This window comes from Hibiscus syriacus, unplaced genomic scaffold (genome assembly GCF_006381635.1).
Source record: "Hibiscus syriacus cultivar Baekdansim isolate YM2019G1 unplaced genomic scaffold, ASM638163v2 tig00111741_pilon, whole genome shotgun sequence".
Taxonomy (NCBI): domain Eukaryota; kingdom Viridiplantae; phylum Streptophyta; class Magnoliopsida; order Malvales; family Malvaceae; genus Hibiscus; species Hibiscus syriacus.
This window is the reverse complement of record NW_024063166.1, coordinates 460155-483283: the sequence shown is the minus strand read 5'-3', so window position 1 is coordinate 483283 and position 23129 is coordinate 460155. Positions and strand designations below refer to the sequence as shown.

Here is a 23129-nt window from a genome sequence, read left to right as displayed (position 1 = left end):
CTCCGGCGACCGGTTTTCATCGGTGTTCGACCAAGGTATGGTCTCTATTCTCTCCTCTTTTTCCTATCTTCTGTTTTTTTTTATGTTTTCTCTTTCTTTTTTTCTGAACCCGAATGGTCTCCCGTTCTTCTCTCTGTTTTTTTTTCGAATGCCCCCCTCCCCCTTTTTGTTGCTGCATGTACTTTTATCTTGTTTGTTGGGTGAGATGATGATGATATCTAGAATAGGGGTATGAGTCTCATTGATTTTGCAGGATTAAATCCCGTAAATATCGGGATTTAGGTTATATTTTATTTGGGGGTTTTAAAATTTGGGGAGTTGGTGCACTGTAGATGATAACTTGGGGTTGATTTGTTTTCTGATTTTTCACTGTAGATGACGATGGTGGCGCGGGAACGGCGGCTGGACCATCGGAGTGGGCCGGAACAGTGACGGCGGCGCGGCTGGAAGTCCAACAGAAGCGGCGGCGGCGGCTAAATATTTAGGGTTTTGAAACCCTAATTTTTGTTGGGCTCGTGTGATGGGCTCGGGTTAAGCCTAGGTTGGGCCTTGTTGTATTGGGCTTTGGCCTGCAAAAAAATATGTAATAATAAATAATAATAAAATAATAAGATAACGATAATAATAATAATAATAATAAAATAACGGAAAAAAAAAAAAAAAAAAAACCCGGACAAAAACGGGTGTCCACAATAAGCACTAAATTTCAAAAAGGATTCGGTAATAAATAACATATGAAGTTTCTGAAACACGGTGAGACATCTCTAAATGACACTGTAGAAAAAACTGTCGTATGAGGTAACCAAAATAGGGACTTGTATTCCTCTATATGAAAATGGCTAATCCTCAACCAACAAGTGATTGCATTGCTCAAGCAAATGAGCTTTGTAAGTCACTGGAAAAAAGCCTGAAGGTAGCATACTAGGCTGACATAAATGCTATCATTCCATGTTTTAGCACCTTCATTATGCAAAATATGTATTTTTTTCCATTAGATTCAGTCAGTCCAAAAGTGGAGGACATCAACGGATCCAGGTCCAGCGAACCCAGGGGAGTAAAAATTTGATTTGGCTGCAGGTAAGAAGAATGCATAAGTACATTACCATGGTTGAAAGGTAAAGCCCAAAAAGGCTTAAACAAATAGAAGGTAGTTCTGTTGATCATCCAACCTAGAACTAATAGCAATAGGTGCAGAGGCCCTAAAATTAAATACAAAGACAAAACAAACTTCAAATGAAGCTAATGTGAGATGAGACCACTTAACAGTTATTAGTTGAACTAAAAGATGAATTTAAAAATCATTAGCCTAAGAAGATATAAAATAAAGCCCATGGGGAGAGCTGGAAATGTAAAAGCATTATTGTCAATGATGTCGTCTATTTTGTTTTCTAGAAATAACAATCACTATTGTGAGTATATCCAAGGATGTTACCCTATTCTTCATATGCCGTAGCATTAGTTCCTATTTGTCTATTAGTAGGAGAATAATGAGGAACGAAACATATATGCCCAACTGTTAATCAGTCTCTAAGTCATACGCTTTGAACTTCATCCTCTCCACAATAGAAGAGAATGAACATCGATAATGGTGCCACAATTTTTTTATTTTCTAGCTTTGTCAATGAAATGCATAAGGGCTTTTCTTTTTCTGTTATCTTATGCTCAACTACTACTTCCTTGCTTTTCAACCCATTAAACAAGGACAAATCCTTAAGAAGCAAATATTCAATTAAAAGTTATCCATTTAAAACAACAAAAACTCAAATTTCCCCAAGGAGATTTTGACCTCAAATTAATATAAAATTATATTGCAGTTCAATAAAAAAATAAGGAGAAAATCCTAGTACATTGGCCAAAATTTATACCCAGAAAGCAGCCAAAACAACACATTTGGTAATGTCAAGCTGATATTAGTAACTCATACCGAGCTAAGAAATGACAAGAAAGGACATAATACTCTGTTCAAAATCTTGAAAGAGTAAATCCTAAAGCTCCAATGCTTAATAAAGAATTTAGTAAATCCTAATGGATGTACACCATGCCCACCCACACCCGTCCGAATAATGATTGTTATTGCAGTATTAATGAATGCATGCCGACTCTTACGAATCTGCATAGATAAAATAAAATATTATATGCATAAAATAATTCAAAATTTTCTCCAACTTGGTCAAGAAAATGCATGCAATACTTTATAGTAATTCATTTTTATTCCACAAAACCAACTTTGGAGAAGCGCTGAACAGAAAAATATAGCATACCTCATCTATATTCTCGAATGGAACTACCACCTGTTATTTAAACAAAAATTGTTAAAGATTTGAACATATATCCTTTCAGTTTACAAGTGTCAAATATATATAAAATTTCCTATCTTTTTAGTTAGTTTAGTCGTTTTCCCCTTTAAAAAAATAAAGGGATTAATGCATCTCTGGATTCTACCATTACTAAACTGATTATTACGTTTCAGCTTACCTTATGAAGACAAAACACCTTGGTAATTAATACAACAAACTGGTAAGCTAACCTTAATTTGTTTGGAGAACACATTAGAATGGAAACATATGTGCCATGCGGAGACATACATACGACCATGGTACAAGAATGATCTCTCAAGTGCACACGAATAACTATGCTCCACAACCTGAAAGAAATGTATGTTTGTCAACTGCAGCTAGAAGTGATGAAACAGGATTGCCCCCAGAACTACTATCTGCTACTCTAACCATACCATGCCCAATTTATTTATAAATAGCTCTAGTTAGAAATACATTCTATGAGACTTGCCTCATCTGGATGGAGGTTAAATATTGTCTGTAAAGGCCCTGGCTTTTGATGAACCACTGTAGGCCCTTGTTTTTCTGAAGTAACCCTTCTTCGAGCTCCAGCTCCAGCATATCCATTTACACGCCTGTCAACAGAAGCTTTCAAACTACTAAATGAAATATAGAGACAATAAACATGATTACACATGTATTTTCCATTAAGAGGGACTAACATTGGAAAAAAATTTATCTTAATTATTTTCATTTTTAGCAGATATTCGTATAAAAAGATGCAAAATTACCTGGAAGAATTTACAGGTGATTTTTGTGTTGTAATGTGTAGACAAACCTGAAAGAAGTAAAGCCTCTTATTGATCTTCATAAGAACTAATAAAAGATGTAAAGAAGCCAGAACTTTTTAATGAAAGAGCACCTGTCCAGGTTCCCTGTATAATGTATGCCATACTGGGGGTGCTTTCACCTACACTTTCAACTGGAACAGTAACTGAACCAAGGATTGCACTCTTCCACACTATATTCCAGTCATATATTGTCACATTTATCTGCAGGGTGAGTCAAAAGGATTATCTTAGACAAATAATGCCACATAGGAAAAAAGAAAAGGTGTTTTAAATATGTCTTCGTAAAATTCCCTTTGATTAAAATGCCAAGAACAAGAAGTGTAAACCTGACAAATATGGTATTAGGGACATTCATGTTACATGGATTGGACCAGCAAAGATAAAATCACAATTTGCAGCACCCAACTTCATAAGTGAATGTAAAATTGGTACAATTTTATGATAGGATCCTTGATTTTAGGATTTATTATTTTAAATAACCTATTTCTTAATCTTATGAATTTATATTAGAATATTTAATTTACTTAAATGTTTTTTGTTTCCTCGAGAACCCTAATCCTTGGTCACCAAGATTATGAAACCTATAAATATGTAATGTCATATGGCTATTTTTTCTAAAGCAATCAAATATAACAAAAGTCCTTTTAGCAATTGTTTGGAGGTTAATCCCCTCGAAGTGATCAAATTTTATTTTTTCTTGTTAGTTTTCCCAATTCCCTTTTGGGTTCTTATCATTCTAATAGAAAATGGATCATTTAAAACAAAAATGGTGCTAAAAGAATTTTGAATACTCATCCTAAAGCACCATTGATGTTCATCATGTAAAAGAACCATAAGAAGATAAATAACAAGTTTTAAAGATTGTTACAACATACAAGAAGAGAAGAAAAAATTAGAAGAGGGAGAGAGAGAGAGAGAGAGATGGTTTCTCACCACCAGAATGAAACTAGGCTCATTAAGCACCCACATAAAATGCATATCGGAGAATCTAAAAGAATGAAGAGTTTTTTTTTTTAAAAGGAAAACATTAGTTTCTCTAGAACACAAAGTATAAAAGTATTCAACCTATTGTCCATCTATAGGTTAAACAAATACTTTAAAGTACTGTTTCGGATGAAGGATGGAAAAGATGGATGATAGAAAATTTGTTACTCAAAATTTAGCCAAAAAGCTGGTATGTGTCTGGAAGTCCAAAAAAAATGTCTATTTACCTCAAGAATAACATGTACATAGAAGCAGGAAGAATGATAATGCTGCTTGCTGGAGATAAAATATTATGATTTAAATCAGAAGCACATGCTAATAAACTGAACCCACGGTGTCGTACAGAGAATACAGGTTAAACAAAGAAAGTATGCGTGAGAATGTCCAAGTGCTGCCTATAAAAATCATAACTTATAATATAAACCTGGACAGGAAGCTCATCTACATAGAAATTGAACTCCTCTCCCCACATGGGGTTTCTTGAACCAGGGATCATTGAACTGCAACAACAACACAAGTAAATTCTTAAGAAATGTAAACATAATAGAGTTACATAAGATTATATTTCTTTTAAACAAAAAAAAAGTGTTCTTATGCAGAAGCACAAAGCTATATTTCAGACATTTATTAGTTCTCAAATACAGCATTGTGGAAAATAATTGTTATGCTTACAGTCAAAATTATAAAATTTCATTAGTTTAAAGTTTATACATGTATCACATACACGGTTATCCAGTTCATCAAAGAATAAATGATAGAAGAGTATCAATATCACAGACCTAAGATCAAGAGATCCAAACAACAAAATGAACTTTGTGCTTTCTTTAGTTATCAACCTTTAACCCTATCACTAGTTTTAATTCATATGAACTCTGTATCTTTGCCTTAAGCCAACAGATTTTACAAAAGCTTCAATGCACCACAGTTGAAATTTAATCTATCCAATACAAGATAGGAAACCCATAAATTTCATCAATCCACCTTTGACTAGGAGTGTGGAAGGCTGCCGAGATTAAATAGCTGTCAAGATAAGGAGTTTATGTTTATCATAAATTCTAGTTCTAAATTGCAATTTACTTGTACTTTTATGAGTATATTTTATCGTCTTAGAATATAAAATAAGTTTTTTTAGGAAATAAAGGTTAGGGAAAAGATACCTAGTAGTACTTTACATCTATAATTCTCAGCCTGTTTAAATAGGCTGTTTTTTTTAATCTTTTCAGCATGCAATTATCGAACAAGACCTATGTTCTTTCTTCTTCCTTGGAATATCTACACCTACAACATATAATGGTTAACCCCCCCCCCCCAAATAGCTGTCTTATTTATTAGCACAAACATCAAATAAAAAACACTTTTTTTCCTTAAAGAATCAAAAGTGCAACTATATATCTATAAAAATATTGAACAGACAAAAATTAAAGAGAAAATTAAAAAAAAAACTCAAGATCAAGTAACTGGTCTTTAAATGCTCCAAGGCCAAAAAAACAGCCAAAGTACTAGGTGTGATGATGGTAATGACCATATAAGGGGGGGGGGGGGAGTTGTTATTATAATGTGAGAAATATTCTGCTATTCCCAGCTAGTGCATCTTCTGTTTCACTATTTGTCTAGCCTACTTACAATCCAAAGAAAATAAGCAATATTTAGATGAAAAACATATTGCTAAAAAGAGATGGAAATCATCATCGTCAGAAACTTGTAATGCAAAAAAAAAAAAAAACAACAACAACAACAACCTGAATCTCTTTTCAGAACCACATGTAATGATGATAGCATAAGGATCTGATGTGCCATTCAAGTTTGCACCAATGAGATTCTTGGCTGCCAGCAATTCAACCTGGAAAAGTTAAAAAATACAAAAAGGCAAAAACAATCTCATTTTGAATTCATAACAAGCCTTGTTACATGACATTAAATCACAGAAGTACCTTGATTGTATGGGCAGCATAGGTTGGAAGATCTCCTTTGAACTGGACTATATACAAAATAAGTGCACAACTGCATGTCAAAGAAGTGGAAAATTACTCCATGAAAAGAGCAGCACCCAACACTGTGAACTACAGTAAAATAAGATTCAAAATGTTCGTGTGTACTGATGGTATAGCAGTGTGTTAAAGGGACAAAATCAAAATTACACCTAAAATATTTACTTTTAACGGATATATCGCATAAACCAAAAAGTGTATGATGCCAAGCAGAGAGGTTGTTTGGCCCTTCATCAGAGGAACATCAAGATCCATATTCTTACATATTTTACCAGCAATAAATAATAGACATCGTAAAGAAGAAACTAAGTCATTTCCCGTGATGCAGGCATATAGTGTACCATTGTACTCTATTCAAGAAAAAAATTGCCTAAAAGAATTCCACAAAGTACAAGACAAATGGGTATAAGATTAACGAATAATTAATAAAAATAACCTTTCAAAAATGCGCACTCAATATATATTCCATAATTGAATAAAAAGAGAAACCCAGAAAAGAAACTCACTTCTGAACTAAATAAAATAAAAATTATTTACTAGGAAAAATGATCACTGAATAAGGAACATGAAATGAGCTTCACTAAAAGAAACCAATAAGGTCTTAGAATCTAAATTAATAAGAAAAACTTGATTCTTATTAGTATTTGGAAAATCCATAAAACTTCACTGAGAATCAAAACTAACAAAATTGAGAAATGAGCAACTAAATTGACATTGAAAGTTACCCAACACTTTCCGAAAATTAAAATAGAAAAACCTAATTGTTACAGAGTGAATAGAAGATCCAGAAAAGATCAACCAAAATACACAGAAAAAAAAGGCGATATTGCCTTCAGCCAACGTTACCGTCCATAAGAAAAATGCATAAACAAATAAAATTCTCAAAAGTAAAACCATCAAAATTCATTGAAACAAAAAAAAAATCTTTAAAAGGAAAAGAAAAAGAAAACTGACCTTGTCTTTATCATCAAGAATAATTTCAGCGGTAAAATTCTACTGAAGCAGCGATCGATCACCGCCACCCCCACTTCCAACTTGGAATGTATGAATCTAATAAGAAAGGATCAAGAACAGCGACGTGGCCACCGCCACTTTGACCTCCCACGAAGACGGCACCAGATATTCCTCCCCCAACGCCGCCTCAACCATCATTAATTAACTATTATCTCTATAAAATTATATTAAATTAACAAAATAATTCCAATAAACATTTTGTTTAAAATTTGAAAGGGTTTAATTTTAGGGTTCTTTGACTCGTAAAAGAAACCATCTGTGGATTTTTTTTTTTTTTGGGGGGGGGGAGTCAAAGAAGGAGACCGTTGGAGGTTGAATGGCTTGGAAATGGACAGTTAATGAGTTTTTAATGACTTAAATACCTTTACTCTTCCCTGTAGTTACATGCAATTTCTACCTGTTTGTTTTGTGGTTTTGGTAGGTGGATTTGTAGGGTGGATTTGTAGGGCGGATTTGAAAATTTGCATGAAACGGATTGTTTTATGGTGATGTTATAACTTTGAATAACGGATTAGATAATAAATCCACAAAATTATATCTCAATTTTTTTTATAAATTTGTAAGGAATTATTGTTATTCTTTGATGTTACGGTTCAAGCATCAAGAATTCGAGCGTTCAATATCAAAAGGTTGAGAGTTATCTTTGAACAGATATTACCTTGTACTTAACTGAGATTAATAAAAAAATAATTAACTATTTAACAATAAATATTCATATTCTTGTATATACGGTGCTCAAACTTTGTGCTTTAAGGAATAACAATAAATCTTTTAACCCCTGAAATCATTTGATTCGCGCTTTTCTTTTTAACTTGTTATATTATCGTTAGTCTTAGATAGAAAGATAAATAGATAGGTAGGTAGGTAGTTAGGTAGAAACTTAAATTATCAATAAAAACATGAAAAATTACTTATAAAAATTTAAAATTTTAAGTGGTGTGATCGCATCCTCCAACACCCCAGGGTCCATTCTTGATTACCACCAATTACTTGGTTCGATATTAAAAAAAAAGAAATTGAATTTATGGAGTCATTGGTGCTCGAACCCGAGACGTTTAAGTTACAAACGAAATTTGATTAAACTAAAAGCATAACAACAAAGAAAAAGATGGGCAATATAATAACATTAAGTCGAGATTCGAAGAATACTGATATGAATCTCAAACCAATCCCAAATTCATAAAATAGAATATTCAGGGAGGAGTTATCAATCACCAAATGAAACAATATTCATAGTGTCGACACACTTTTCTGACCGATCCAAAATCATATTACAAGACCAATCTGCTGGCCCAGACCACGGCCCAGCAAGCACCACATGCTCAACACGCATCATGTTTGCTCCGCACGTCTCACCCCAACGACCCGCATCTACGCCGATTTCCTCGGAACAGTCCAACACACCAACAAACACGAAGCATTAGTGTTTTAGTAGGATTTAAACACCCAAAATAGGGATGCTCGGGCCCTATAAAATCCCTTGTAATCAACACAAAGGGATCACATGATTTTCACTAGAAATTACACGAAAAAATACGAGGAAGGGAGGCAAAAAATACATGCGAAAAATACAGGGGTGGATACCAGGTTCATTCGACGAAAATACAAGAGGAAAAACCGAGGGAGATCAAAACAGTTTCAAAAGCAACATAATACCAAAAATCCAAAAAAATTGAGGAAAAAGAACTAGCGAAAGAACGAGAGCCTACCTTTTTCATTGGTCGTCGGGAACTTGAGGGTCGCCGGAGGTTGAGTCACCCAAGGGCGCTGGTGCTTGGTCCCCAATTGCGTTGATCATTGGAGAGTATTCGGTGGGTTGCAGAGAGCTTATTTCTCTCTTTTTAATTTTGGGTTTAAGTTCTGCGTGAATCAGACTCAAATGTTTTGATATGTTTCCATTTCTTTTGTATTGGGGGAATTGCTTGCTTGGTCACTTGGCATTTGATGAGTTATGTTAACTCTACTTTTCCTTGAAGTCTGGCACTATATTATGCATATAATCCATTTTGGTCCTTGTTTCAGATTTCTGCATCTTTTGGATTTGGCCCAATTTTTTCATGCGTGTCATTTCTTAGTCATCGATCACTTATTTTACCCTATTTTGTTTATTTTACATTTGTTTAAATGTCGGTCTTGTTTAATATCATGAACCAACGACATTTCCGATGTTTCTTTTTTATAATATTTGCATAATGATCAATTATTGCTTATTTAATATATTCCATTTATAAGGATTTACGTATTGCTTACATTTATAATATATGTATTCTGCGTTAGTATAAATTATGTAATATATATATTTTTTTCCTTTTTTTATTTATCGTTTTTTATTTTTTTCATTTCATTCTTATGTTTTTTGTTTGATTTATTTAAATATTTATTTATTCTTTTTTATCTAACATTTTCGACACTTTTTAGAAAAATTTCAACCGATCAAAGGTAAGTAACTCGAATCGGATTTTTAAATTTTAATTTAAATGTTTAATTTTCGCGATTAAGACAACCAACAAATTAATTGGTACCGAAAGGGCGGTTCAAGGGTGTTAATCCTTCCTTAACCGTAACCGACTCCCGAACCCGACACGTTTCTGGTAAAACGCATATCAGGTAAGATGGTGTCCGATCTACCTAAACATCTCTTTAAAATGATCGGTGGCTACTCAAACCCAACTCGTTTAATTCAAGTTGAAGCCCAATTCGGGACCCAACCGAAAGACGGTTCCGACACATAGATATGATTAAAATAGAAAAATTATGATGAGTTGCTACTTTATTTTCAAACACTAGTTTTTTTTTACAAATAAAATTCGTTAATTTTTTTAAAAATGAAATATTTTATATTTAATAAATGTTTATAATCATACCCGCAAACTAAACATATAATTAGGATATATTACTATATCCATTGACACAAAATTTTAGTTATTTTAGATCAAATAAGGATTATACAAGGAAAATGTTAAAAATTCATCCTTAAAAACTCGAACAAAATATCAATACAAACAAATCTGATTGCACCGTCAAATGAACCATAACAGGATATCAAACTTTTTAAAGAACATCGATAACCACAAACCAGAGTTAATTGTCGTGAGAAAATATCTTTGAACGCAAACCGCCTATCCAAATCTACTATGAAGTCTAAAGCATGGAAGATCAACATGATAACAAATAAACATCATCTTGATCAGTCAACGTCATCAAATCCAACCATGATAAAATTAAATGAAAAGAACGGCTAAACGATAGACAAAAAAATCAAAAACATGCAAAAAAATAAGAAAAATGTGTCACGAAGGTAGAGGAAATCGTGTCATAAAGATAGAGTTATTGAGAACTAAAAAGTAAAGGAAATGCATAGAGGCGATACCAAAAAAAAAAATGAAAAGTAAAGAATATCAACAATCAACTACCAACATTGATACCGTCGCCAACCAATCAAAGAAGAAAAAAGAGGCGAGCCATTGCACAAAGTTAATAGAAAACTTTTAGGGTTTGTATGGATAGTTTTGCGGTTATAATCTGGCAATTTTCGGTTGGACCTAAAACGTTATATTTTTAATAATATTTTCGGTTGAATCTATTTCCTCCGTTTTTTAACCTTAAATTAAGTTGTCTTTTTCTATACTTTCTCGGGTTTGTATAGTTCTTTTAGAAGATAGTAGTTTGTTTACTTTGAATGTATAAATAATAAGAGTACAACTCTAAAAAGATAAAAGCCAGTTGAACTTCCCTTTTATAGTCTTTGTTCATAATTTACATATGATGGTCAAGCTTTGTAATTTAGGATTCAGATATCTTTTTTTTTTATAAGAATTTCAGGCCTCGTTAAAAACCTCATTCTTGACTAATAGAGTTTTTAGGAAAACTCTTTAATCAGCGGAATGAGGAAAAGAGTGTCTTAGGATTTTATTAATCATAGGCAAAGTACATAAGATACAACCAGAAGACACACTTAAACATAACCAGAAGTATTACAAAACAGAAAATCAAAAAACCAAAAACGACCTGACCACCCTTAAACATCCAAACTATCTCAGCCCCAAAACATCAATAAGCCACCAAAAACCTTATGAGAAACCTCTAAAACAACTAGGTTAATCATCCAATCCCCTGTTTAGCCAGAGTATCAGCCTCACAATTGCACCTCCTCGGGATGTGTCTAACAATAATCTCCCTTCCGAGACTAGAGAGACAATTTTCTCAACCAACGAACTAAAAAAAGGAGGAGATGAAGTCGGTAGCAAAATCCAATCCACTGTTGCTTTATAATCACTCTCTATTATTAACCTTCCCTTCATCGCCCAATCCGACAAGAGAAAGAAATCTATGCCTTTCTCAATGGCTTTCAGCTCAGCCAGTGGAGGAAGACCTGGACCAACAGTATTCGAAAAAGACCTGGATTCAGATATCTTTCATTCAATAAAATTAGTCTAATTTCAAAACAAAAAGGATAAAGTGAGATGTTTCTTCTTCAAAGTTGAACCTTCAATTTGTGTATTTACTTTCTCAATTCTCATTTTTCAAGTTGTATGAAGGAGTGAAGAACACTCGTCAAATTAAAGATTCGATTTTACCAACAGAACAAAAACTTGAAACAACCAATTCATTGGTAAAGAGTCAAAGACGAGTAAAATTAAAATAACAATAGTTCAAAAGTGATTCTCAAACAAGGAACTAAGTGAAATACCAAGCATTTTGGCATATCTGAAGTAAACTGAACACCATCTACCTGCAACAATAGCCTATGGAAAAATCCACCATATATGGTCTTCATAAGTTGTCACTTTCTGCGAGTGATGGCATGAGTATAGTCGGCCTTCCTAGAACAAGCTATTAACACAAAAACGAAATGCATGAGGAGATCCCACACCCAGTTCGAAAGCCAAAACCGTTGCTTGTCCTCCATTAAAATAATCTTGGCTTCATCTAGAAATCTTCGAATTCAAATCTCAAAGATAAGCCTGCTGAGATTAATGAGAATGGGAGAAAAGCAAATCTCATCAAGTGGCCATAACAGATCTCTTCTCATTTCAAGCCAATTGTGGTTGTTCTTTGAGATTTGAGCAACTTTCATTCATTTTGTGTATCCTCAACAGCTTTGTTGAATGAAGCAGCAAGGTACTCGGCCAGACTTTGTTGAGAGTTAAACTTGTTTGAAGAAGCCTCTGAAACTTTTGCCTTCTTTGGGTCAATGGATTTCGGAAGCCAGGAATTTGAAGTGCCCGGAGTACTCGAACTATCCATTCCAGCTTCTTGTCTTTTCCATGGAATAGGTTCTAAATGCTGCCAAGGATCTTCCAACATGGATTGATCAAAGTAACTCTCTGGCCCTAATATCCTGTTTGATGCTGAGCTACGACCACGAAAACCTTGTCCTCGTCCGACACTCCTTCCTAAACCAGGAGTGCTGCTCCCACTGTATCCACGACTCCTGCCTCTTCCTGGACTGAAATAAGCACTACCTCCAGATCCTTGATCAAGATTCGGCCTGTTACCAAACATTTGAGGCCTGGCTGTTCCATAGTTGAAACTAGGGCTATCTCCTAGAGAAAAGTAAGGGCCGGGCAAATTACCATAAGTTGATGTATTAGAAGGATTCCAGACCCTTTTGAGAAGTTCCAGGATGCCTGGGAGGATTACTATACATTCCTCTCGGTGTTCCATCAGATACTAAGTTATAATGATCAGTGGCCTGTGATCCATTCCAAGCACCAGATTGGCCTGGATGCATGAGTGAAGGACTTCTTATTCTTGGGTTGTATGGACCATGGTTATATACACCTTGAGCAGGTGAAAATTGCTTTGCATCTGATGGACAGGCAAATCCCTATCGAAGTTCCTTGGTCCCGTCAAACCAGAATAGTAGGCCGATCAATTAGAAAAACAAAAAGGAATACCAACTCATGTTAATTGAAAAATTAGAGAAATTCCATACAACTAGTTTTAACCGATAACTCAATTCACAAATGATCAGCTTAGTAGTAGCACAAATAAAAAATTATTGCATGCATCGATAATAATATCATGTTTACACAGACAAAAATAGTAGGAAAAAGAGTACCGGGATGGGATGGTGCGTGCCAACCACTGGTAATTGGCGATGTAAACGATTGTTGCACAGTCTGGTTATGAATGTTGCCCCTCTTCTTGTTAGCAGAAAATGCTGCCATGGGATCAGTGTAGTAGTCGAAACGTGGAGCTCCGCCAAAGTCATCCTGCATAGTCGACGGTGTCTTGATCAACGGATTTGAAAGGCAACCAGGCATTGCAGAAGTCTCGAGGTCATTAGACACTTGAGCTTCCATGCGCATTGCTTTCAACCTTTCCTTTCTTTTCTCAGATTCCTCCATTTAACTAGAAGAGGGAACGTGCAAACTTCTTAAGAATGATACCAGCTAGCAAAATCTAAAAACAAATCCTGTCTTTTGCGCATAAGATTCAAAAGCTTATGAAAGATGGATATAAGTTTCAACCTCTAGTTTTTAAGTTCACTTAATTATAAGGTAGTTTCAATTACCACTAAACCACTCAATGATTTCAAATTTTAAATATTACAAATGAGAATACTTCCACCTGCAAACCGTATTGTTCTCTTTCACTTTACAAAGAAGGAGGAGAGTAGATAACACAAACCGAACCATGACTAAAAAACGCATGAGTCGAGTACAAATCAATGTTCAAATAAAGTTTAGGGTTTCAAAGATTACCTTGTTGAATTTTCTGGTCTGTTGGAAACTTGAAGGCAAGAGAGGGGTTGGGTTATGGACCAGAGGAGGAGGAGGAGGAGAGGGTCGGAGTGGGAATAAACAGGAGAAAAGAGAAGATGAATTCCGGGCAGAGCGGTGGCGTATTTGGATAATACAGAAATTTTCAAGTTAAATTTATATCATTAGTATAATATAATTTAGGGTAAAATAATATATTCCTCATTAAATTATACTCTCTCCCCTATTTTACTCACTATATTTTTAATTTTTTTAATTAACTCATTGAACTCTCAAATTACTCATGTTTTGATCACTTTAAATTATTTTATTATTATTTTTGAATGACTTGACATTTTATTATTATTATTTAATATAAAATGATTAAAAATATAAAATAAAAATAGAAGGTGGTCAGACACCACAGTTGATTGTGGTCGTTCAGTCTCAAATTTCATGGGTCTTGTTTTTCTGGACCCCTGAGTTCAAATCTGGTGGTTTGTTCCACTGGAAAATGTCCCAAAACCCATGAATCTTGATTGACACATTTCGGCTTCCTCACTTTCGATCTCCAATTTATGGACTTCATAACAAGTTTTGGCAAAATGAAGGGCGGATTCAGACTCAATATTGAAATGAACAAGACCCATGAAATTTGGGACAGAACGACCACCATCTATGGTGGTCGATGGTGATTTTCGACCACCTTCTATTTTTATTTAATATTAAATAACAAAAAATGTCACATCATAAAAAATAATAAAATAATTTAGAGTGATCAAAACATGAGCAATTCAAAAGTTTAGTGAGTAAATTAGAAAAATTAAAAGTACAGTGAGTAAATTAGGAGAGAGTATAGTTCAGTGAGGAGTTGCGTAATTTACCCTTATAATTTAAGGTAAAGTATACAAATGGTCCCCAACTATAGGATATTATTTTGTTAAGTCTCCAACTATTAAAAATAAAATAATCCTTTAACTATAAGGTGTTGCTTTGCTGAGTCTGTAAACTATTAAAAGTAACAAAATGGTTATCTGATTATTAATATGTTATAAACTGTCTTTTTTCGTTAAAAATGGCGATTGTCTGAGCTAGACAATAACATATTGACAAATGATTGTCGTTGTTTTCTTTCTTCTCTTCTTTTCCTTGATTTTTAGTCACTAGATTCTATCTAGGTCTGTAAACGAACCGAACGTTTAGTGAACCGTTTGTGAATCGTTCGGCGGCAAGTTCGTTTATTTATTAAATGAACGAACATGAACAATATTTTGTGTTCTTTTAATTAAATGAATGAACATGAACAGAGGGCTCGTTCGTTCATTTACGTTCGTGAACGTTCGGTAATATGTTTGTTTATGTTCGTTTACGTTCGTTCATTTATATTCGTTTATGTGCGCTCATTTATGTTTAGCTCAATCTCTCGAGACCCATTTAAAATATTAAAGACCAATAAATTTTAATCTGATACCCATAAATATTTTAAAATTCAATTAATTTTAAATACAACTAAAAAAAGCTCAAAACAATTAAATAAAATATAATCTTAAAATTGTTAGGAAAGAAAAAAAAATCTATTTTCATTTATGTTTGTCAATATGTGTTCGTTTACGTTCGTTTATGTTCGTTTACATCCGTTTGTTTATGTTCTTTCATTTGTGTTCGTTTATCATTTAAATGAAACGAACACGAGCAAGCTACGGACAAGGAATTTTTCATTCGTTTATGTTCCTATTCGTTCATTTATTCGGTTAAAGTTAAACGAACTAACATGAACATATCCCGTTCATATTCGTTTGGTTCGTTTACGGGCATAATTCTATCGATGGTGCAACCCACTTAACTCAATCTTCAATGCCAACCCCATGGATATTACTTAAACTGAAAGGCATGTTGTGCTTGAGTCACCCACATAGATATAAGATTCAACACTCTTTGTCGAACACCATTGCATTCCTTATTTTTCAAAGAATCCAACAAGTTATGGAAAATATAGGAAAGAATAAATGGGTTAGGGGTGGTTTTTAGCGGATTGTTTGTTTTAATTTAGATGAAAAGTTACCGACGGTAATTTAGTGAACTAAAGGAGTTGATAATAGAGAGTTTAGAGAGAGTACATGTTCCTTCTGCAGTCTTGCATGTTGATTTGTATATATGTCTTTAATGTTGATTGTAGACCTAAAACGATGATATTTATTTATAGGTTGATAACATAAATAGATTTGACTGTCAGATAATAAATTTAGTTGATCACGTGAATTTGTCGACGATAACATACAAAGACTGTAATTATAAAAGAAAGATATTTTTTGAAAGTTTTGAGAAACTTCAAAAACCTTATGACTCGATAGACAGAGAAACAACAATGAAAAGGATACGAAGGAAATAAAATATAAACATTATATCCAAATCATCCGAACCATAAATGTCAAAGAGGAGAAAATCTCTTGGAGATGAGAAGAACAATTCGTTTTCAAAAAGTCCCTCGGGACATGGATCGAATTTTCTAAGCACTCGACACTGACTATCATCTGTTAAATTAGAAAATTAGAACAAAATTAGAAAATCTTATTAACTTTTAGGTTACACGTTTAGTATCTAAACTATTAGTTTTTGTTCATTTTAATACCTAATTTTCAAATTTTTTTCAAAATCATACCTAATGTTTAGTTTTTGTTTCATTTTTTTAATACCCCGTTAAAAATTTAATGTTAAATTTTGAAAAATAAAACTAAAGTTTAGAAATTAAAACGGACCAAAATTGATAGTTTCGGTACTAAACGTGTTAAGTTTTTGACGATTAGATACAAAAATGAAACAAAAACTAAATGTTATGTATGATTTTCAAAAAAATAAAAATCTAAGTACTAAAATGGACCAAAACTAATAGTTTATTCTAATTTTTATGCAAAACTCCACACATTAATTTTCAAGTAGAAAATCAGAACAAAGGATGATATATTTTTTTTAGGTGATTGAGATTCTAATATTATTATTTATAAAATGTACGTGAATTTTATCTAATATATATATATATATATATAAATTAATCATATTTACATTTGATGCTAGATCATGTATAAAATTTAATAGGATGTTTGTGTGTCAATTTTTTAATAAATGTTTATGTGTCATTAAATAAATAGAACCGTCCACTAATAATAATAATAATAATAATAAATAATAATAATAATGCAACTTGTTCTTAAAAAGATAAATTTTTTGTTAACAATATATATATATATAGTATTGGGTTTAAATCCAAATTAATATTAATAATAATAATAATTGCAACTTGTTTTGGAAAATATTCTTCTTGTTGAGTTCGACTCACTATTCTTTTCAGATAAACTCTATTATTTCAGATTAAGGTTTCATCCATTTATGTGGTGATAGGCAAGAGTAACGATAAATGGAGCTAGATGGAAGGTGAATTAGGGGTGGGCTGACCTGAAAATATATATTTTTCCATTCGAAATCTGATTTCATTTGAGTTTAAGATGATTTTTTCGGATTTGAAATCTAACTATTCTTTTAAGATAAAACTTAAATTTGATACAATTTGACATAAATATATTTATAAAAAAATTAATTTTATTCGATAAAATAAATATCTAATTAGAAAAATAATATAATCAAATGTATTATTACAAGAGTTAATTGTCATACATCCTCAAACTATGATCTTATTTCTAAATTGGTCCTTAAATTTCTAAATGTTCCAATTTCATCCCTAAAATATGACTGTCATTCTAAATTTGTTCTCCAACTTCTTAACATTTTAGTTTCAGCACCAAACTATATACTTTATTCTAAATTGGTCCCCGAAGTTTTCCAACATTTCAATTTCATCCAAAATTAAATGTATATACTAATCACATTACATATTAATAAAATCGTTAAGTCAAGCTATATTATTATATGTTTGAAAAAAAATAAAGTTTAGGTTAAATTATAGTTAAAACTAATTTCATATTTTGGATGAATTTGGGGTGAAATTGAAGTATTAAAAAGTTTGGGGACCAATTTAAAATGAGGGTCAGTTCAAGGATAAAATTGGAATGTTCAAAAGTTTAAGAACTAATTTAGAATGAGTATCATAGTTTGAGGATGAAATTATAATATTCAAAAAATTAGAGACCAATTTAAAAATAGGATCATAGTTTGGGGACATAGATATAATTAACTCATATTACAATTATTGATATATATATACATACTGTATCATTATATTATTTTTTGGATCAGGAAGATTGACTTAGACTGACCAATCAACGCAGCGAACAGTGCCCTATAACATTGGCTCAAATCAAGTAAATCTGTCCTCAAATTCCATAAACAAATGATGCAGAGATCACAAGTTGTGACTCGCCAACTCACCCGTGACTCACAGAATCTTGCACAGGAAGGGAAAAATATCAAAACTGGGGGGAATTACCATCCCAAAAAAGAAGAGTGAGCATGTGAACAACCAATTAAAGCCATTAAACTGAGCACCTTCGTATACTTTCTAAAGCCATTGACAAATTTGAAACTTGTACAAGCCACTTTTAAAACTAAGTCCTTAACATGATTATTCTCTCTACAGATTTCAAATTTAAACAATTGTATCCGTAGAGTATACGCGTGTTATTAAGATTCTAAATCGATATTATATTATAATCACTTCAAACTAATAAATTATGTTACAAGAAACATTAATTATTACATAGTAAACATATGAAAACATGGGGTGTGGGCAATTTCATGTAACCAACACTCTTCTTCATCAATGCTTTGGGTGCTCATAAACTCTATGCATTATGTATTTCTTATATATATCGCTTCTGTAGTACTTTATGTTTCTAAGAATCAAAATGAGAGAACTCAATGCTACAAAGAAGGTAGCAACAGCCAAAATTATAAACGACAACCTGTAACAATGAGTGCCAATACAAGTCAAAGATTTCACAGATGATCGTGTTAAACCTTTCTTCGCAAGATCCTAAACGCCTCTCGATCGTATAAAACTCCCGTGAGCCTCACGTTGAAGATGTATGAACCGAGTGGACTCAGCAATTGTCCACAATTGAACAACGTGGAGTAGTATTTCAGTCTGAATAGTTCAGAAATGATGGCGAAAATCAATGGCAATTGAGCACCGAATGAGAATCCGATGATGATGGATGCTGCATAGAGGAGCCTGGAACTGAAAATGCTAAAAGGTAGCCGATGCATGCGATAAGAAGGACCATCGTCATCATCAATGGTCTCGGAAGCTTGTATTTTACGATCATCGTCTCCGATACGAAGCCGAAAAACACCCTTCCGAAGAAATTCCAGATGCTAACGAGGGAGACGAAAGAGGTGACTGTTTTATTCGGGTAGCCGAGTAACTCACCGATTTTCCCCAAGTTGTCGAATGCGGTTAAGCTTGGACCCAGTCCACAGAATGTTGACAGAAACAAAACCCACATGTCGATGCTTGTTAATGCTTGTAGAATCGTGTAGTCTTCTCTTCTCTTGGGCTTGTCAAAAATGGTTAAAAACATGACTTTACTACCTTTTCATCGATCATTGGCCTCGGTTCAGCTACTGTGATCTCGGTTGGAGGATCAATGGGCTGTTTTTGGATGTGTAGACACCAGTTTTTGTTCGGGTCAAAAAAATATTATTAAATATTATTATTACTATTATTATTATTATTATTATTATTATTATTAATTATTACTATACCTAAACCACTAAATAAATTAATCTCCACCCACACCACTATCCACCAAATCATCCACTAAATATTAAAAAAAACCATACTAAAACCCACCAAACATTAAATAAAGCCCCCACTTATTCCATTATACCCACTAAAAACCACATTATTCTCCACTAAAAAAACCCATAAAATAACATGCAATTATCATTTTGCAAGGAGAGCCAAACGTGGGGGAGACCAGATAATACATCAGGGGAGCAAAACGTGGGAGGCCAGATACGGGAGAGAGAAAAGGAAAAAAAGGCTTCAGTGATTCTGTCGGATTCTGGCCGGTGATCGGATAATACGATCACCATTCCTAACGGTCAAAAGTTGCGTAAGACCATCACGAACAACATACTGAAAATTCAGGACGATCGGACGGTGGACGGCGGTGAATCGGAGAAAATAAGCCGAACGGTTTTTGGCCTCTTGCCAGCGATCGGGATCTCCGATCAATATTCCGAACGGTCAAAAGTTGCGCGAGACCAGAAAAAACAACATACTGAAAATTCAAGACGATCGGACAGTGGATGACGGCAGATCGGAGAAAATAAGCCAAATGGTTTTTAGCCTCTTGCTGGCGATCGGAATCTCCGATCAATATTTCAAATAGTGAAAAGTTGTGTCATGTCAACACGAACAGCATACTGAAATTTCATGACGATTGGACGGTGGACGGTGGTGAATTGTAGAAAACAAATCCGGACGGTTTTTGGCCTCTCGCCGTTGATCGGGACTTCCGATCAATATTCCGAACGGTCAAAAGTTGCGGGAGGTCAACACGAACAACATAATGAAATTTCAGGACAATCGAACAGTGGCACAGCAGCGCAGCAACACGATGGCCGGTGAATCATTTATGACACATGTTATGTATTTTTGATATAATTTCTGCTTAATCCCTGAACTTTTATGTGTGTTTTTCATTCCAGCATATGAATATATATGTTTTCTTGATTTTAACACTTTAGTTTCTGTTATTTTATTTTAGTCATTTAAGTTTATGTTTTTGCTATTTATGTCATTTAAATTTCTGTTTTAGCTATTTTAGCCTTTTGAGTTTATGTTTTTACCATTTAATCCTTTAAGTTCATGTTTTTGCTAGATCTATTATTCAAATAAATAGTTTCTTTAATTAATTAATATGAAGTAAGTTATTAATATTTAATAAATAAATCATATTTTAACTTGATATTTGACTCAGGATTTCCACCATTACGACAACGTGTAAGCGAAACAGTACCAATTTTGGACGCTGTGGGGGTGCTAATCATTCCCCACGTGTAATCGACTCCCTAACCCGTTTTAATCGAATCTTTGGTAAAAGCAGACTAACTTTTGTCTTAAAAAATGATTTTTCGTAAAATTGTTTTAAAAGACGTTTTTAGGTATTCGACCTACCTAACCCAAAGGTTGATGGCGACTCTATCCAATTTTATCCAATTTAATTAAAAATACCCATTTTCCAAAATTAAAAGTCGTAACTATTTTTAAAATAATAAATAATCGTTCCAACCTAAAAACGGTTATGACAGCTTGGCGACTCTGCTGTGGACCTTTTAGAGAGTCAGGCTATAAGTCGCTTACACATTGTCGTTTGGTGGAAATTATGAGTTCGAGTATTTAGTTAATTTGTGATCCTTTTATTGAAGTTTGTAATTACTTCATTTTTTGTTATACTAACATTTTGATTTTTGTTTTCAGATCTGTCCAAGTTTTTATCGGAGTGATTCTGTTTTCCTTTTGAGTCAAAGGGTTGAATGTTCCTCCTCACACACATCACGGGAATTTGCATAACATAAGCTCTACACCTGAGCTCCGAACCCTTTTAAGTGAGGGTGAAAGCGACGCCTTCGTGAGAATTTATTCTCCGCATAGGCCTAGCAAGTAACCTTCGGGATTCATATATCTTATGTCTTCGTGTGAATTTATTCTCCGCATAGACATAAGGGAATGTATCCTCTCGAATTGAACTCGTTCCGCTCGAAACCTGTAATGGGTGAGGATCGAGGGTTTGACAGCCCAATGGGGCACCGACATCAAGGACAATTCGAGTACCCTTTTCCTCATAGAGCCAAAACCATGCATATAGTGAATCGTAGCATGGTCACCATAGGTATAGTCATACCAAACCTCTGTTCGTCAGTAGGTACCCAAATTAAGTGTACACAAAGGAAGAGCATTTCTGAACATTTTCTTTTGCTTTAAATTTTGTTGAATGACAATATGCGAACTAGATACCATGCGGTTAGGATTAATTTCTTGTAAATACATTTTTGTGGGTAGAAAGCATGTTTTGGTAGGATTACTGTCTAATAAAAGCATGCTCGGGTAGATATCATGACTGAGTAGGTGTTATATTCATCTTTGAATAACATTTATCTATACCGATTGTCTTACCTGTATAACTGATCTTTTTTTATTTATGTACACTAACCTATCTCCCTTCTTTTGTTTGTGCCATTTTTTATTCTCTGCATTGCATTTGCATTGTCATAACATAATGCAAGAGGTGTTGATCCACAAAAATATGTTTGTTAAACATGAATAGTTTGCATTAATGGACAAAGGGGTTGTAATACAAGAGATGAAAATACAGAAGACAGTCTACAAAGCGACTATGTGTCACATTCAATCCAGAAGATGTGGTGCCCACAATTGAAGAGTATATCACTCTACTGCATCATAAATGACTCAGAATGAATCGGGTAGTTGGCGACTATGTGTCACATTCAAATGCAGATGTGTGCCAACCACTGGTAGTTGGCAATGTAAACGATTGTTACACAGTCTGGTTATGAATGTTGCCCCTCTTCTTGTTAGCAGAAAATGTTGTCATGGTGGGTCAGTATAGTAGTCGAAATGTGGAGCTCCGCCAAAGTCATCTTGCATAGTCGACGGTGTCTCGATCAACGGATTCGAAAGGCAACCAGGCATTGTAGAAGTCTCGAGGTCATTAGACACTTGAGCTTCCATGCGCATTGCTTTCAACCTTTCCTTCCTTTTCTCAGATTCCTCCATTTAACTAGAAGAGGGAACGTGCAAACTTCTTAAGAATGATACCAGCTAGCAAAATCTAAAAACAAATCATGTCTTTTGCGCATAAGATTCAAAAGCTTTTGAAAGATGGATATAAGTTTCAACCTCTAGTTTTTAAGTTTACTTAATTATAAGGTAGTTTCAATTACCACTAAACCACTCAATGATTTCAAATTTTAAATATTACAAATGAGAATACTTCCACCTGCAAACCGTATTGTTCTCTTTCACTTTACAAAGAAGGAGGAGAGTAGATAACACAAACCGAACCATGACTCAAAAACGCATGAGTCGAGTACAAATCAATGTTCAAATAAAGTTTAGGGTTTCAAAGATTACCTTGTTGAATTTTCTGGTCTGTTGCAAACTTGAAGGCAAGAGAGGGGTTGGTTTATGGACCAGAGGAAGGGGAGGGGGTCGGAATGGGAATAAACAGGAGAAAAGAGAAGATGAATTCCGGGCAGAACTGTGGCGTATTTGGCGATGCCACTACTTGGAGGAGTTTTAGAAAAACTTTTTTTTCCTCCATCTTATTC

The 23129-nt window shown here is 33.8% G+C and overlaps 1 pseudogene; it reads right to left on the bottom strand.

The window, feature by feature from the left end:
* Nucleotides 1–23129, bottom strand: part of LOC120168886 — a 179868-nt pseudogene that overhangs the window by 140155 nt on the left and 16584 nt on the right.